Source organism: Miniopterus natalensis, chromosome 1, assembly GCF_054644295.1.
Source record: "Miniopterus natalensis isolate mMinNat1 chromosome 1, mMinNat1.hap1, whole genome shotgun sequence".
Classification (NCBI taxonomy): domain Eukaryota; kingdom Metazoa; phylum Chordata; class Mammalia; order Chiroptera; family Miniopteridae; genus Miniopterus; species Miniopterus natalensis.
Genome location: NC_142081.1, coordinates 75395070 through 75411758, shown reverse-complemented (window position 1 = coordinate 75411758; position 16689 = coordinate 75395070). Strand labels below are relative to the sequence as shown.

The window sequence follows — 16689 nt, the reverse complement described above, 5'->3', positions numbered from 1 at the left end:
TCATTTAATCTACTGTTGATTTCTTCTAGTGTATTCTTATTTCATTTATTGTATTCTTCATTTCTGACTGGTTTTTTCTTTATGGTTTCTATGTCCTTTTTTTGCTGTTGGAAGTTCTGAGTTCCTTGAGCATCCTTATCATCACTGTTTTGAATTCTCTACCTGGTAGTTTGTTTGCCTCCCTTTCATTTAGTTCTTTTTCTGGAGATTTGTCCTGTTCTTTCATTTGGGACATGTTTCTTTGTCTCCCCATTTTGGCTGCCTCTCTCTGTTTGTTTCTGTGTACTAGCTAGACCTGCTGTCTCCCAGCCTTGGTAGGGTGGCCTAATGTAGTAGGTGTCCTGTAGGGTCCAGTGATACAGCCTCCCAGGTCACCAGAGCTGGGTGCACCACCCCATGTGGGCTATGTGCACACTCCTTTTGTAGTTAAGCCTTGATTGCTGATGGCATGTCAATGGGAGGGAATGACCCCAGGATGATCAGCTATGAGGACTGGCAGGACTATAGCAGAGGAGCTGCTATGCAGGGGCCAACCCCACAGAGCAGAACTTGCTTCAGCGGGGTTCTAGTGCCCACTGAGTCCACTCTTCGAATGTGCTGTTCCAAGAGGTGGCCGGGTGGCGCTCCTCCGGCATGGTCTGAAGTTGGGCAAAGGGTATGCTGGCTCTGGGGCCTCCTGGGAGGTGCAAACCAAGGTTAACTGCTGCCTGTGCCCTGCAGGGGACACCTGCTACTTGTGCCGGGCTTAAAGGTGCTAAAGAGAGGCCAAACTATGAACTGAGTCCAGTGGCCGCTAGTACTCGGCCTAGGGCCACTCAGCAAAAGGTACAGGGCACGCTGAGGCAAGATGCTGCTTATTTAGGGTATGTGAACCTTTGAGAGATTTTAGGAAAGTCCACAGCATGAGCCAAGATAGGCCATTTGTATGGAAAAGCCACTGGAAACAGCCTGAGTGGGTTCAAAAGTTAGGTGGGGTGTGGTCTCAGAGAATCACCAGGGTAGGGCAAACTGTTAGCCAGGTTGATGGAGACTAAGACATGGTGCCCTCCCGCGCCTGTAGGTGGATGGATCAGCAATGGCTTTTGCCGGCACTTCTGTCTGGGAGAAAGCTACCCCTCCAGCCTTTGCTCCAAAGCCAGAAAATTCAGTTCCTCCTGATATGTCCCTGGTGCCTTTGAGCTGCTGCCCCAGTGCTGGAACTCAGGAGTGTGTCTGAGTAAGTCTGTACGCACGCTCTTTGAGAGGAGCGCCTGGGACTGCAGCAGCCCATCGTCTCACTCAGCCACGATCTCTGCTGGTTTTCACAGCTAGAAGTTACGGGGTTTCCTCTTCCTGATACTGGAACCCTGGGCTGGAGGGTCTGGTGTGGGGCTGGGACTCCTTGGCTCGGGGGGGGGGGGGTCAGAACTCCACAGCAGATATATCCCTCCCTATTTTTTATTTTATTGAATGTATTGGTTAAAAAATTGTATAGGTTACCAGAGTACAATACTGTATTTTTAACTGCAACATGTGGGTGTGGAACCAGGCCGTTCTTCGCCTCTGCCCCTCCTACCAGTCTCGTTGTGGCTTCTGAATATCCTTAGTTATAGGACTTCTATTCAGCTAGATTTCAGGCAGTTCTCAATGATGTATTTAGTTGTAATTCTGATATGATCACAAGAGAATGGCAGTACTACATTTACCTACTGGAAGCCCTAGTCATTTTTATTTCAAACATCATGGCTACCAGCTTAAAACTCTCTGTTATCAACTAAACTAATGTTAATCAGATTTCAAATTGCAAATCACATTTTAACATGAAATTTGTTTTTTCCAGTTGAAGAAATAATTTTATTTAAAATGACGAATACATAATTTTGCAAAAGTGCATCAAAACAGTCGTATAGTTTGGTGTTTAATTTTCATATTTCAAACAGCAAACTAGTTATGAATGTACAAATGAAATTAAAGGTTGAAATTCTAACCAAGTTACTTTGGCATCAGAAAGCAAATCTATCTGGACATAAGAAATGAACTCCTTGAATCAATTATATTCTAAATAATTTTGAAATATTAATATATAGTACAATATATCAGAGTAAAGAAATATATGCAGATTCTCAACATAAAATGTAAGTTAGCTAATGGCCTGGATCAATCAATCAATATCTCCTCTCTCTCAACTTCCCAATCAATGACATTAAAAAAACAACAACACAGAAATAGGAGCAGAGGGGGAGAGGCCTTGATTGAGAAAACTAAAGCTAAAGTATGGCACAAACCAAAAAATTAGAAAAATATACTAACAATAGAGTCACACTGTTGTCTTCCTATTAAATAGTGAATCTCTCTTCTAAGAGCAAAGGATAAGTCTTACTCACTTTTTATCTTCAGACCAAGCACAGGGCCAGGTACATATGGAAGCAGTAAATGTCTTATTTTTTGAAAACCAGAGAAACAATCAAAAGAGGCCTTCCACATCCCCCACCAAAGCTACTAACTTTTTGGCACCAAAGCCCACATTCTTTCCATATAATGTACTGCCTCTCAGTAATAGTTACCTCCATCCCCACTGTCCCATCCCTCTTCCATCACCCTCCAAAAGAAGCAGAGGTATAGATATTTCTTACCTAGACAGTTGATGAAAGCTCACAGTACATTTTCCTGGTTTTATGAAGATGAGCTACCCAAGTGATATATGAAGAAAACTCAGGAATGACTGGCTAAAAATCCTCAGCTAAGCTCTTTCAACCAGCAATCATCTCAGGCTTGTAACAGATATTTAGCCAAAAATTATAATCTAAACTCAGCAGCAAATACCTATGAATCAAAAACTCATGTACTCCAAAATCAGATGTTTAAATGCAAAAATGTTTTGTTGTAAAAGTAAAAATTCAACTGGTATTCTTTCCTTAACGGAAGGCTATCCATGCCTATCAGCCGTGTGTGCCACAGAAGTCTCTAATTGCAGGGTCAACAATGTCTCAAAAACTGGACCTGAATGTATTTAAATTGTCAAATAATTGTGGCAGCAAAGCTCTGCACATAAAACTTTCATCAATACTCCTAAACTTGTCCTCTGTTTTTCATAACAACTGAAATCACTGAAATTTGTCATGTGACACAGTGCATTCATAGAAATATGAAACACTTAAAAACTGTTATTGGGTGGTCTGCAGGTCCTGGATTCTACAGTAGGAGGTGCTATAAGCATGCTTATCATAGGAGAAGGAGACTTGTCATCGTATAGCCATCAAACTGAAAGAAAACCAACTGCCTATGAAGCTACAAGTAAGGTGTCTGCCGTCTTTCAAGAACTACTAATTCTAAGTTTATTTTTATATTCAATTTCATGGATCCTGTCACATCTTAAAAACTATTCAAGTTACTTAAATAAGAAACTTCCTGAGCTATAACTGGTTAAGTAGTATTATTTTTGCCTAAAGGCCTACACATAATACTTTATGGTTCAAAATGATTAGGAGAGATTTTTACAAGATGCCTTCACCCTATAATTTTAAAAATCAGAGGCTCTGTCTTCTTCCCAAAAAACTCACTGTGACAACAATTCAGTTTCATTCTGGGTAATTATAGAATGAATGACTAAATTTTCTGATATGTTTCTATTTTGTAAAAATTTAAGAAACTGGTTCCCCAAGAATATACAATGGGGAAAGAACAGTCTCTTCAATGAAAGTTGTTGGAAAAACTGGACAGCCACATGCAAAAGAACAAACAGGAACTCCTGTCTTATAACCATATACAAAAATCAACTCAAAATGGATTAAAAATCTGAAAGTAGACCTAAAATTGTAAAACTCCTAAAAGAAACAGGTAAGCTCCTTGACATTGATTTTGGCAGTGATTTTCTGGATTTAACACCATAAGCAAAGGAAACAAAAGCAAAAATAAGCAAGTGGATCTACATCAAACTAAAAAGCTTCTGCACAGCAAAGAAAACAATCAACAATATGAAAAGACAACCTATGGAATAGGAGTAAATATTTACAAATCATATATCTGTTAAGGGGTTAATATCCAAAATATACAAAGAACTCATACAACACAATAGCAAAAAAAATTTTAAAAACAATCTCATTAAAAAATAGGCAGAAGGACTGAAAAGACATTTTCCAAAGACATATAAATGTCCAACAGGTACACAAAAAGGTGCTCGATATCACTAATCATCAGGGAAACACAAATCAAAATCACACGAAATATCACTTCATACCTATTAAAATGACTATCCTCAAAAAGACAAGAGATAGTGAGTGCTGGTTAGGATGTGGAGAAAAGAAACCCTTGTGCACTATTGGTTGGAATGTATACTGGTAAAGTCACATTGGAAAACAGTATGGAGGTTTCTCAAGAAATTAAAAATTGAACTACCATATGATCTAGCAATCCCACTTCTGGGTATATATCAAAGAAAATGAAAACAGGATATCAAAGACATCTCTGCGCTCCATGTTTATTGCAGCATCATTCACAATAACCAAGATATGGAAACAACCTAAGTGTCTGTCAATGGATGAATGAATAAAGACATGATAAATATGTATATGGATGCCCTCAAGGTCCATCCATATTATTGCAAATGGCAGGATTTCTTTCTTTCTTGTGGCTGAATAATATTCCATTATATATATATATATTATGCCCTTGAGGGCATTATGCTAAGTGAAAATAAACCAAACAGAAAAAGACAAATACTGCATGGTATCACTTGTATGTGGAATTGTTTTTTTAAGCCAAACTCATTGAAACAGAGTAGAAAAGTGGGCTGGGATGTGAGGGAAATAGGGAGAGGTTGTTAAAAGGGTATAAACTTTCAGCTATAAGATGAATTAGGTCTGAGGATGTATTGTAAAACACAGTGATCATAGTTGATAACACTATTATATAATTGAAATTTACTAAGAGAGTATAACTTAATTGTTCTCACTAAATAAAAAACGGAAACTAGTTTTCAAAAAACTAAGTACAATGTAAAGTTACCTAGAAAAACATCAAATTAACAAAGACAAGAATTTGGTTCACTACACACATATATGCACACTCATAATCCATGCTTTGTTCAATTAATTAAGAAACACAGAAATTATACATCCAAAAACAATGCTATCTCATATTCAAAGATGCTCAGTACAAGATTTTTTAAATAAAAAGTAGCTCAAACTTCAATGTCCTTTACCGGGAGAATGGTTAAATAAAATATCATCAAACAACCTGACTGGGTGGCTCAGCTGGTTGGAGTGCTGTACTGTACACCAAAAGGTTGTGGGTTCGATTCCTGATCAGGGCACATACCTAGGCTGGGGAACGTAGGGAAGGCAACCGATTATGTTTCTCTCATTTTGATGTTTCTCTTTCTCTGTCTTCTCTCTCCCTCCCTCTCTCTCCAAAATCAATCAAAACATATCCTCAGGTGAGGATTAAGTAAATAAATACAATAAAAACACTTTTAAAATGTCATCAATCAACAAACCGGAGGAGCTGCAGTGCCCCTGAAGATGAAATTAAGGCCCAGCATCCTCTCCTTGATAGGCTGGGTGGGTCCTGCTCCACCCTATTCCTCCTGGTTGAGATGGGTTCCGCCAAAAGCATCAAAACAACTCCAGTGCACAAGCATCTGGCTTGAGTGGCAGATCCTGTTCATTTAGTTCCAGTGTCCTGCCCACTCCTGCCCAGGTGTGAACCCCACATCCCAACCTACCAGCAGGAGGGTAGTTAGAGGGGCCTAAGCAGGTCCAGGTCTCAGATCTCTGCTCTCCTACCCTTGGGATTCCACAGATATCTATGAAGACCAGCAGCAGAGACCTCCCCCAACCCTCCCCCCCTCAAAAAAACCCCACTGGTGAAACAGCTGAGTGAAGTATTTGAGACTGAAACCCCCAAATTAAATCTTCCCCCAGAGCCTCTTCTGCCCTCAGAGTCAGTCATCTGCATTGGGACCCAATTATCCCTTGAGAACCAGATGCCACCTTGGAGTCAGACCGAGCTCTCTCCAAGCAGGTGTTTTCCATGGAGGAAACAGAATAGTTCACAAGAACCCTTATGGCCAGCCGGGGCTCAGAAAAGCCCTTGAGAGACCCCAAGACTCCCTGATCTTCAGGTTCTAAGCACAATCGATGAACACCAAACAGCGCCCCTGCAGGATGACAACTCCCCCGAAATCCTGATACCACAACATGGTAAGCAGCCTTCTCCCCTAAGTGAAAATTAGGGAGCTGGGTGACTTCTAAACACTGAAGGATAAGCACAGGAGCAAGTTCAGGACCATGACAAGAAAAATCAGCACTTTCCCTTAGTGGAGAACTAGGTCCTATGTGGCCCCCGCACTGGGTTCACCCAGAACCAAATGATATGCTGTGTGCTCTCACTCCTGTCCCTTGGGAGACTAAAGGAAGGCTTGTTTTCTTTGACTCCCCCTAAACCAAGATAAGACTACAAATGTGAGGACATACATGTAACTTAAAAACTCATCCTAAAAACAATTCCAAAAGAGAAGTTCCAAAGGTGAAGTTATTGAAGAAAATGTCCCTGGAATAAGTATATTATGCTATGTTCATCTCTATATTATTGCCTACAGTCTCAAAGCTAGTGTTATCCATATGACAAGACATAATAAACCTGCACTAAATACAGAAATAAGTGAAGTAATGAATAAAAAGAACAAATAAGCAAATCCACTTAGAATAAAATGTGTCTTGGCACAGGGTGAAATCTGAAGAAGCATCTGGATCTGCAGCACTTAACAGGAGCTAGTGAAGAAGAGAAGCAGAGAGTGGATGTTTCTGGCGGAAAGGCCATGACCTAACTCCACAGGCCACACATGGAGCATGCTGAGAGCCACCTTGGCCATGGCAAAATGATCCCAACTCTGTGGCCTATATTGTGCTGTGGAGTGAAAGCTTCCTGAGGACACCAGTCTTTGCATCATATCTGTATGTCTAATAGATATTAGGATGAAAATTATTTCATCAATGAAACACAGTTTTATTTAATAACCATACTGAACAAATTCCCTAAGCAGTTATTTTGAATGACAACACTTACTTGTTTGCTTATTTATAACAAAATATATTATATTGTTTTCTGTTTGCTTTTTAATCCTTACCTAAGGTTATGTTTTTATTGGTCTTGAGAGAGAGAGAGAGAGGGAGGGAGGCAGGGAGGGAAACATCAATGTGAGAGAGAAACATAGATCAGTTGCCTCCTTACTCACCCTGACCCAGGATCAAACCCGCAACCTAGGCATGTGCCCTGACAGGGAATCAAACTGGCAACCTTTTGGTGTATGGGACAATGCTCCAAACTACTGAACCACCTGGGCAAAGCTGATCTTTGTGTTTTTTCCAGAGAAATCTCATAATTTTAATCTCATCTCCTCTATTTTTAGTCTCATCTCCTCTATGCATTTATCTGTAAAGTATTTCTCAGTTCCTTCTTGATGGAAAATATAAGTGTTTATTATTCACATGAGCCAAGAAATGTTTGCCAAATTTTTGTATCATACATAAACACATATCATAAAACTGAACCTCTACTTATCCAGATATGAAAAACAACTTTTTGATAAGATGTGACATTAATTACCCAAAATACAAATATTTTTAAATAAATGCTGAGAGAAAATCTGACATTTTGTGAATTTTTTAAAATCTTTCTGAAGCTTTGCTACAGAGATTATTCTCTCACACAAAAGCCTTTGAAAACATTATTAAAAATTCCAGCTGAATTTTAAATAGTTTTTCTAGACAACAATAGTATATATTGTTAATATCTCAAATGTAAAAGATTAATAATGTTCTTAGAATTTAACAGCTTCACAAACATTTAATTGATTTACTTAGCAAACTTACTGAGTACCAACCGTATTTGCCAAGTATTTCTTTGAGGTGCTGGGAATTTAAAAGTGAGTAACATAGTCAAAATTTTACTACCACCCCCATGTAACTTACACTCTTACAGGTGGTAACTGTTAATAAACAAATAAGTATAAAGAAAATGGCAAACCATGATAAGTGTTTTGATAAAAATAAAACAAGATGAGATGATTGTCACAGCCCCCTCTTCTGGGGTGACACTGAAAATGAGACCTGAGTGTACAGAGGAAACAGACACTAATTATCTGGGAAAAGAAGGCTTCAAATAGCAGCAAGCTGAAGGGCCCTAAGGTGGGAATGAACTTGGGGTACCTGAGGAAAAGGAAGAAATAAGTGTACTCTTAGCAAGGTACAGATGAGGTAGAGGTCTGATTAGATAGATCCTGCTAAAATAAAGAGTTTGGATTACAGTCTAAGAAAAATGGCTTTTTGTTTCATTTTAAATGAAATTACAGGAAGTTTAAATATATGTGGAAAAAATAGAAAAGAGCAAACTAGATGTCCAAATACTTATCCTCTAATTTCAACCATTATCGATTCATGGTCCCCCTTTTTTTTTTTAACAAGGTACTTATTTATTTATTTTATGTGACTTTTTCCTTGACCAGGATAGGGAAGTTTTCTGCCATTATTTCTTCAAACAGGTTCTCTAACCCTTGCTTACTTTCAACCTTCTCTGGTAATCCAATGATACGAATATTGTTACATTTCATGTTGTCCCACAGCTCCCTTAGACTGTCCTGTTTTTTGTTTTTTCTTTTTAGATCTCTGATTAATTTTTTCTACCCTGTCTTCTAATTCACTTATCTGATCCTCAGTTTTCTCTAATCTGCTGTTTATTCCTTCCAATGTATTCTTTATTTATGCTATGTCATTCTTAATTTCTTTCACAGTTTCCATATCTTTTTTCATGCTGTTGAGCATCCTTACAATCAGTATTCTGAACTCACTATTTGATAGATTGCTTATCTCCATTTCATTTGGCTCTTCTTCTGGAGACTTCTCTTGTTCTTTCATTTGGGGCTTTTTCATAACCCCATTTTGGCTGCCTGTTTGGGTCTGTTTCTACATATTAGGTAGATCTGCTAGGGCTCTCAGTCTTCTTGGAGGGTCCCTGGTGCAGGCCAATATCAGACACAGTTTGTGACTGGCCCTGAGTACCTGTTTGGAGCTATCAATAACCCTCAGCTTGAGGTCTCCTCTGCTGGGGCTGGAGTGCGGTTGGGCAGGACCAAGATGCACATCAAAGTCATCTTTTCCAAGGCCCCAGTCCAGAAGCAGATCAGGCAAAAACTCAAAGCATTCTGAGGTCTGCCTCTGCCTGCAAGCTGATTAATCTGATTCTCTTTATGAGTATCAGGCTGTAGAAACTTCACAGGGTGGGGTGGTTGGTTGTTATCAGTCTCTTAAGGAGCCTGAGGCTATAGAAACTCCTCTGGGTAATGCTAGAGGTTTTCCAGCAGGATGCGGCAATTTTCCCCCACCTCCACCCCAGGCAAAAGCAGCAAACTGTCTGCCTGAGAAAGATGTCCTTTGCAGTATGGGGGAATGACTAAGCACAGGAACCCAGACAGGTGCCTTCTGATCTCAATCTCCAGAGCCTACAACCCTAGATTCTCCTCACTCAGCTCCAGTCCACTCTGCCCTCACTCTGCTGGAGCCCAAGGTGAGTGGCTGCACACGGAACTTTGTGTGTTGGCTCTTTAAGAGGGTGCCTGCATTTCCAACTGTCTCTCCCTGGCAGACAGAAACCCTGATGCTTTTCACAGCCAGTTGAAATGTGGGCACCTTTCTCAATTCTGATGCTCTTGGCTAGGAAGCCCATCCTGGGGTTTAGGCCCCAGCGTCCTCAGTGGGAGCCCCTTTCAGCTGCTGCCTATGGGAGCCTGGCCAGCCCTCTTGGTCCTCCGCACATCCTACCAGTCTCTACGCAGTCTCCACTTTTCCTCCTTGGTTATGAGGGTGGTCTCCAGCTCGTCTTCAGTTGCAGTTGATTATTCAGGGTGGTTTTTCTTTATTTTAGTTGTAATTCCAGTTTGGTCACAGGAGAGTATCAGTATAGATTCCACTCAGTCCACCACCATTTTTAATCTCTCACGGTCAGTCTTGCTTAATCTGTACCTTCACTCATTCCCCATCTAACCCTCAGATACCATATTATTTCATCTATACACATTTTAGTATGCATCTCTAAAAGATAAGGACACTTCTTGTAAAATAACCACTATCAATGTTAGCATCATTACACCAAAATTTTCAATAAGAATTTATTTAAATGATCAATTATATATCCAATGTTCAAATTTCCTTGTGTATCAGTTTTAAAAGCTTATTGGTTTGAATCAGAATCCAAATAAAGTCCAGACATTACAATTAATAAGTTCCTTCACTTTTTAATTTACAGATTATTATCCCTTTGCTTTTCCCCTTGTAAGTTATTTGTTGAAAAACTGGGTTATTTGTCCTATTGAACTTTCCACAATGTCACTTAACATGTTCCTCTGTCTCCTAGATTTCCTACAAATTGGTAGTTAGATATGGGGATTTAATCAGATTCAGGTTCAAATTTCTAGCAAGACTACTCCATAGTTTATGTTATGTACTCCAATCAGGAGGTAACATGCAGTGTTTTCTCTCTCTCTCTCTGTATCTCTCTCTCTCTCAGATAATTACTGCCTTAGATCTATTGAAATACTTCATTAGGAATTGTAAAATATTGAAACTTAATTTTTATCCCTTCTTTAACAGCTGATATACTTCTACAAAAAAAAAATTTCCTTCACTGACTATATAGTTAATGGTATAGAAAAATAATAATAAATTGGTTGCCTAGGATGGATGATTTCAGCAAGGAAATTTTTAAAGATCATTCAGAATATTGTTTGGAGAATAGGTATGTAAGAAAGCAAGCATGAAATCAGAGACACCTCTTAGGAGGCTCTTATACTAATCTAAGTAAATGATGATGCGTTGTACCAGGTGGTAGAGAAGATGAAGAGAAGTAGACAGACTTAAGATACATTTTGAATGTAAAGTCTAGAGGACTTGCTGATACACTGCACATACAGGGTAAAGGAAAGAATGAAATCAAGAACACCAATTCATTTTTTAAAAGCTAATTTGCATTCTCCCATTTCTAAGTGAGCAACAATAATTCAAATTGTCTGTTGGGTTTCCCTAGATTTTTGACCTGAGCAATCAGATTTATGGAAATCACTAAGGGAGGAGCAGATTTAGAAAACAAAATGATCTAGGTAATAATGTGAATAAAATTAAGTCAATATTTAACAAATCGTTATTACTGTTTTTCTTTTTCTTTATCCTGGCTGAAAATAATAAAAAATCTCAGGAAGTAGAAATAAAATACTGTTTTATATTCTTTTTCTATAAATGCTTTTTGCTAAAATAAAAATAAAACCATATAAAATAAAGTTCTACTTTTTACCTTAGATAATTCATTTTCTCCTTCTTCCCACCCCACTCCCCGTATGCTACGCTAATAAAGGATAAGCTGGGTAAAAAATTTTAAATAATAGTAATAAATATTTATTTTAATACAGGTTGATTACCAATCTCTCATATCAGCTGACAGATCACCACAAATACAAGGGATATACAACCAGTCAGGCTACAGAAAAAAGGAGGACAAGCTCAAAAACATTAACCAGTTAATTAGTATTAACCAATTAATCTTGTGGGAAGATAAGAGCATCAATTCATTTTTTAAAAGCTAATTTTCCATTCTCCCATTTCTAAGTGAGTAATAATAATTCAAATTGTCCACTGAGTTTCCCATGCTTCTCCCTACAAAGTAAGAGGGAGTGTGGAAGGTTTAAGAGAGAAGGAAAAGAAAAGAACCTAACCTCAACATATTATCAATAGCAACAAAAATAATTAATACTACTTTCTAAATGACAAGATTTCTAAAGCTATATTACCTAAAGTTTCATTCAGAAAAGGATTATCAGATTTATCACAAATCACTTCTGCATATAAAAATTTTTAAGTGATACCCCACTTTGGTAATATACACTTACAGAATACATGATTAACTGATGAGATAAAAATGACAAACAAATCATTCCTGTGTAATGAGGCATTCACATATGTATTATACTTATGTATAAACTGAACAAATGCTATTGACCTCCATTAGGTCTTACCACTATATTTATGTGTGAATATAGCTTATTTAGAAGTAACTGGGTTCCTCGATAGAATGCCCTTTAACCATGCAAATGTTAGTTTTGGGTTGCATTTCCCAGCATCAACACTGGCTCTGTTAATTGGACTCTACTGAAGTGCTCAGACAGAGTAAAAGAAACAGTTCTGCCAGCCAAAAAGCAAACAAACTACAAAGTGGAAAACAGGATAAATACAAATATAATTCAAATGATTGCAATACAGATCAAATATCTCAACAATTAGAGAAAGAGATATCTTATACCTGTAGGGAACCATTGAAAGAAAGGAGTCTGAATTGATTTGCAAAAGCTTAAAAGCTATTATATCTGATGAATTAACAAAAAAAGATTCTGTAAGATCTTCAAGATAATATGTACATTAAAATATATAAAATAATTCTATTATCCTATATGGTTATAAAATATTTTGAACTCTGAGATATAACTGTCATTTAAGTATTATATTTTATTCTAATTTTGAATGCTTTTCTTGACATTTACTCTAAAAGAAACATAATTAAGTGCTTTGTACTTTTGTGCATTTTTCTTCCTCAGAATAAGCATGAATATTTTAGTGCAAATCAATTACATCAAACATTTTGTAGATAATAAATTGTATTCTGAATATCAGTTATTAAAAAGTGCAGTCAGAAGATTTCCAAACTACTTGTTTAAACACAGAATGTACAAATTTCAGACAATATACCTACTAACATTATTTGTAATACAAAAGATTCTTTATATGTATTACATAAGACTGACTGACTCTTACCCTAAATTCCTTTGCTAATCTACCTGCTCCATCTTGAATATTTTTTTCCCCTCATTTTCACATCATTCCCACTGCTTCCCTCTTGGTAAAATATTTGCTATGTTTCATCTTTCCCACTCTCCCTATCTACATGCTAAGCCTTCCCCCAAATAAATGACAAAGTTTGTTTTTTCATCAACCTTCTAATATATCATCCTTGACCTGGGTAAGGTGAGAAACAGTTGTAGCCTAGCCTGACAATAGCAAGACACATTTTTCATTCCCTTAACCCTTCTGATTGCTACTTTGACCTCCTCTCAAAAATACTCTGCTCAGTTCTACACTCAACTGTAAGAATTAGTGTAATATGGCTTCTAAGGAGTTGGTTAAAATGTCATCCTAATTATTTTAAGTGAGTAGAGATCTGCAGACCCAGAATTTCAAGGATTATCTGATCCTGGGGAAAACTAATCTTGCTGTTGTAGGGTGATTATATATTACCAGATGATAATGTGTTACCATGAGGTATATACTTTCAAGCGAATCGGTTATTTCCATTAAAAAAATCAGGATACTAACTCATCAGAAGTATTTAAGAATCTTAAATTGCATAGGAAATTCAAAATTGAAACAAATGAGCTGACAGATAGAGGATATCACTATAACCTGTACTAAAAAATATTTAGAGTTCATCTTCTTACAAGAGCCACATAAAACACCCACTAACTAATTACTTAGGTCACAGGCCACTTTAGAGAATCACTAAAAATTTCACTCCTCAAATCTCCTTATAGTAAGGCATTAAAACCTTCTGTTTTTACTTTATTCAATATATTTTCATAATAGCTTATAATTTCTAAATACAGACCTTAAATTACATCAATTATACTTTTTAAAAATAATCCAAGTAGGTTTTTATTTTTTCATAACAAAAACTTGTTTAATAAAAAAACTACATATTCAACAGGAAAAGTGTTAAAGCTAGAAGTTAAAGGCACCTTGAGAAAGAGTCCTTTTTAAATCAAATTTAAAGGAATTATATATGAACAAAACAAAATTCAAGAAAGTTATTTTTAAGTTTTTCATTACTGGCAATTTCTAAAAACATCAAGTTGATTATATTTTCCCATAGCAGAGCAATACTAAAATATGAGGTTTTATTCCTGTACTAGGATTCAGCATTCAAATAAATCACTGGTCTCACCATCAATATGTGAGACTGCTTTGGGCGGTGGGTGCACGAAGCAGTGTGCAGATGATGTTTTATTGAGTTGCACACTTGAAACCTGTATGGTTTTGAGAATCAACGTTGCCCCAATAAATTCAATAAAAAAGTAAACGCAAAAAAACTACCCTAAAAGTCTATACTAATTTAAAATACTATTCCCAGTTCTATTAAATAGGCAAAAATATGTCACATATTAATTACAAAAGTCATTTCATGTACTATTAAGCTTACATATAGTAAGAAAATGTAATATGTGACCTAAAATTAAAGTACTTACTATATTTAACATTAAGTAATCTTATTTGTCGTCTTATAATTTTGGGTGTTGCTATGGAAATAGATGGCACATGATTCTTTCAAAAAGTCGTCCAAGTATTTAAAAACTCTTTTGAAACATCTTCCTAAAACTGCAGAGGTATTCAGCCTCCTCTTTAATTCTAGAGATATTATTTTCATAGGAAAGTTTTTCAAAAGTAAGAGTTAATATAATATACATCCCCTTTATCATCTCTTTCCTTTTCAATTTACTAAAAGCTAAAATTGTAAGGATTGCATCATACAAAATTCTGCCTATTGTTTATTGATCTTGTTATTAGAGTACTTTCTCACTCCTGAGAAAATTATAGAAGGAGCTACGTGGTCAATGGCACAAACCTTTTTTAAAGGTATTTTTATTATTTCAAGAAATATAATTTCTGCAAGAATATGACAGTTGTAGCATATCATTAACATTATCAGTGTTTTTTTACAGCTTACATTCAATATTATTTTGTATTTAGTTTCAGGTGTACAGCAAAGTGGTCAGGCAACCATATACTTTACAAAGTGTTCATCCTGATATTTCCACTACCCACCCGGCACCATACATAGATATTACAATGTTATTGACTATATCCATATGCTGTATTTTATATCCTCATGAGTATTTTGTAACTACCAATTTGTACTTCTTAATCCTTTCCATTTTTTTATCCAGTCCTCCAACCCCTCTCCCTTCTGGCAACCATCAGTCTGTTCCCTGTATCTATGAGACTGCTTCTATTTTGTTTGTTTTTCTGTTCTTTAAATTCCACATGTAAGTGAAATCATATGATATTTTTCTTTCTCTTACTGAATTATTTCACTTAGCATAATACACTCTAGGTACATCCATGCTTTCACAAATGGCAAGATTTCATTCTTTTTTATGGCCAAGTAGTATTCCATTGTATATATGTACCACTGCCTTTTTAGCCACTCATCTACTGATGGACACTGGGTTGCTTCCATATCTTGGCAATTGTAAACAGCACTGCAATGAACAAATTTGTGTTTTGGGTTTCTTTGGATACATATCCACGAGTGGAATCACTGGGTCATAAGGCAGTTCCATTTTTTATTTTGTGAGGTAACTCAATACTGCTTTCCACAGTGGATGCACCAGTTTGCATTTAAACCAACAGTGCACAAGAGTTCCCTTTTCTCCACACCCTCACCAACATTTGTTGGTTGATTTATTGATGGTAGCCATTCTGACAGGTATGAGGTGACATCTAACTGACGTTTTAAATTACATTTCTTGTTTTTTCTTTTTTATTGAATTTATTGGGGTGACACTGACATTGGTTAATAAAATTATACAGGTTTCGCTGGCAGGCGTGGCTCAGCAGTTGTGCATCAACCTAGGATCCAGGAGATCGTGGTTCAATTCCAGTCAGGGCATGTGCCCAGGTTGCAGGCTCGATCCCCAGTCGGGGGCATGCAGGAGGCAGCTGATCAATAACAACTCTCTCATCATTGATGTTTCTATCTCTCTCTCTCTGAAATCAAGAAAGATATATTTAAATAAATAAATAAATAAATAAACAAATAAATAAATAATAAAGCTAGTCCCTATTTCATGGTTAAGATTAATTTTTTTAAAAATTATTTAGGTTTCAGGTGTACAATTCTATAATTTATCATCTGCATATTGTTTTACGTGTTCGCTACCCCAAGCCACGTCCCTTCCATCACCATTTATTCCCCCTACCCTCTTCTACCTCCCCCTTCCCCCCTTTCCTTCTGGTAATCACCATACTGTAGTCTGTGTCTATGAGTCTGCTTTTTTTTTTTTGTACCTACTCCCCTCACCTTTTTCACCCAGCCCCATAAGCCCCTCCCCAGCCATTGTCAATTTGTTCTCTATGAGTCTGTTTCTGTTTGGTTTGTTGGCTTATTTTATTCATTAGATTCCACATATGACTGAAATCATATGGTACTTGTCTTTCTCTAACTGGCTTATTTCACTTAGCATAATGCTCTCCAGGTCCATTCATGTTCATGGAAAGGGTAAGATTTCCTTCTTTTTTATGGCCAAGTAGTATTCCATTATGTAAATGTCCCATAGCTTTTTTATCCACTCATCTACTGATGGGCACTGGGGCTGCTTTCAAATCTTGGCCATTGTAAATAATGCTCCAATGAACATATGGGTGCATATATTCTTTAGAATTAGTGTTTAGAGTTTCTTCAAATATATTCCCAGAAGTGGGACCACTGGGTCATAAGGCAGTTCTATTTTTTCTGTTTTGAGGTAACTCCATATTGCTTTCCACAGTGGCTGCACCAATCTACATTCCCACCAATAGTGCACAGGGTTCCCTTTTCTCCACAGCCTTGCCAACACTTGTT

General features: G+C 37.1%; 1 protein-coding gene and 1 pseudogene across 1 annotated transcript in view; one reads left to right on the top strand and one right to left on the bottom strand.

Moving 5' to 3' along the window:
* The window catches only part of NUBPL (NUBP iron-sulfur cluster assembly factor, mitochondrial), a 186490-nt gene that overhangs the window by 64688 nt on the left and 105113 nt on the right, over positions 1–16689 (bottom strand). The window lies entirely within an intron of this gene.
* Positions 5573–6307, top strand: LOC148094216 (cell division cycle-associated protein 3 pseudogene; annotated as a pseudogene).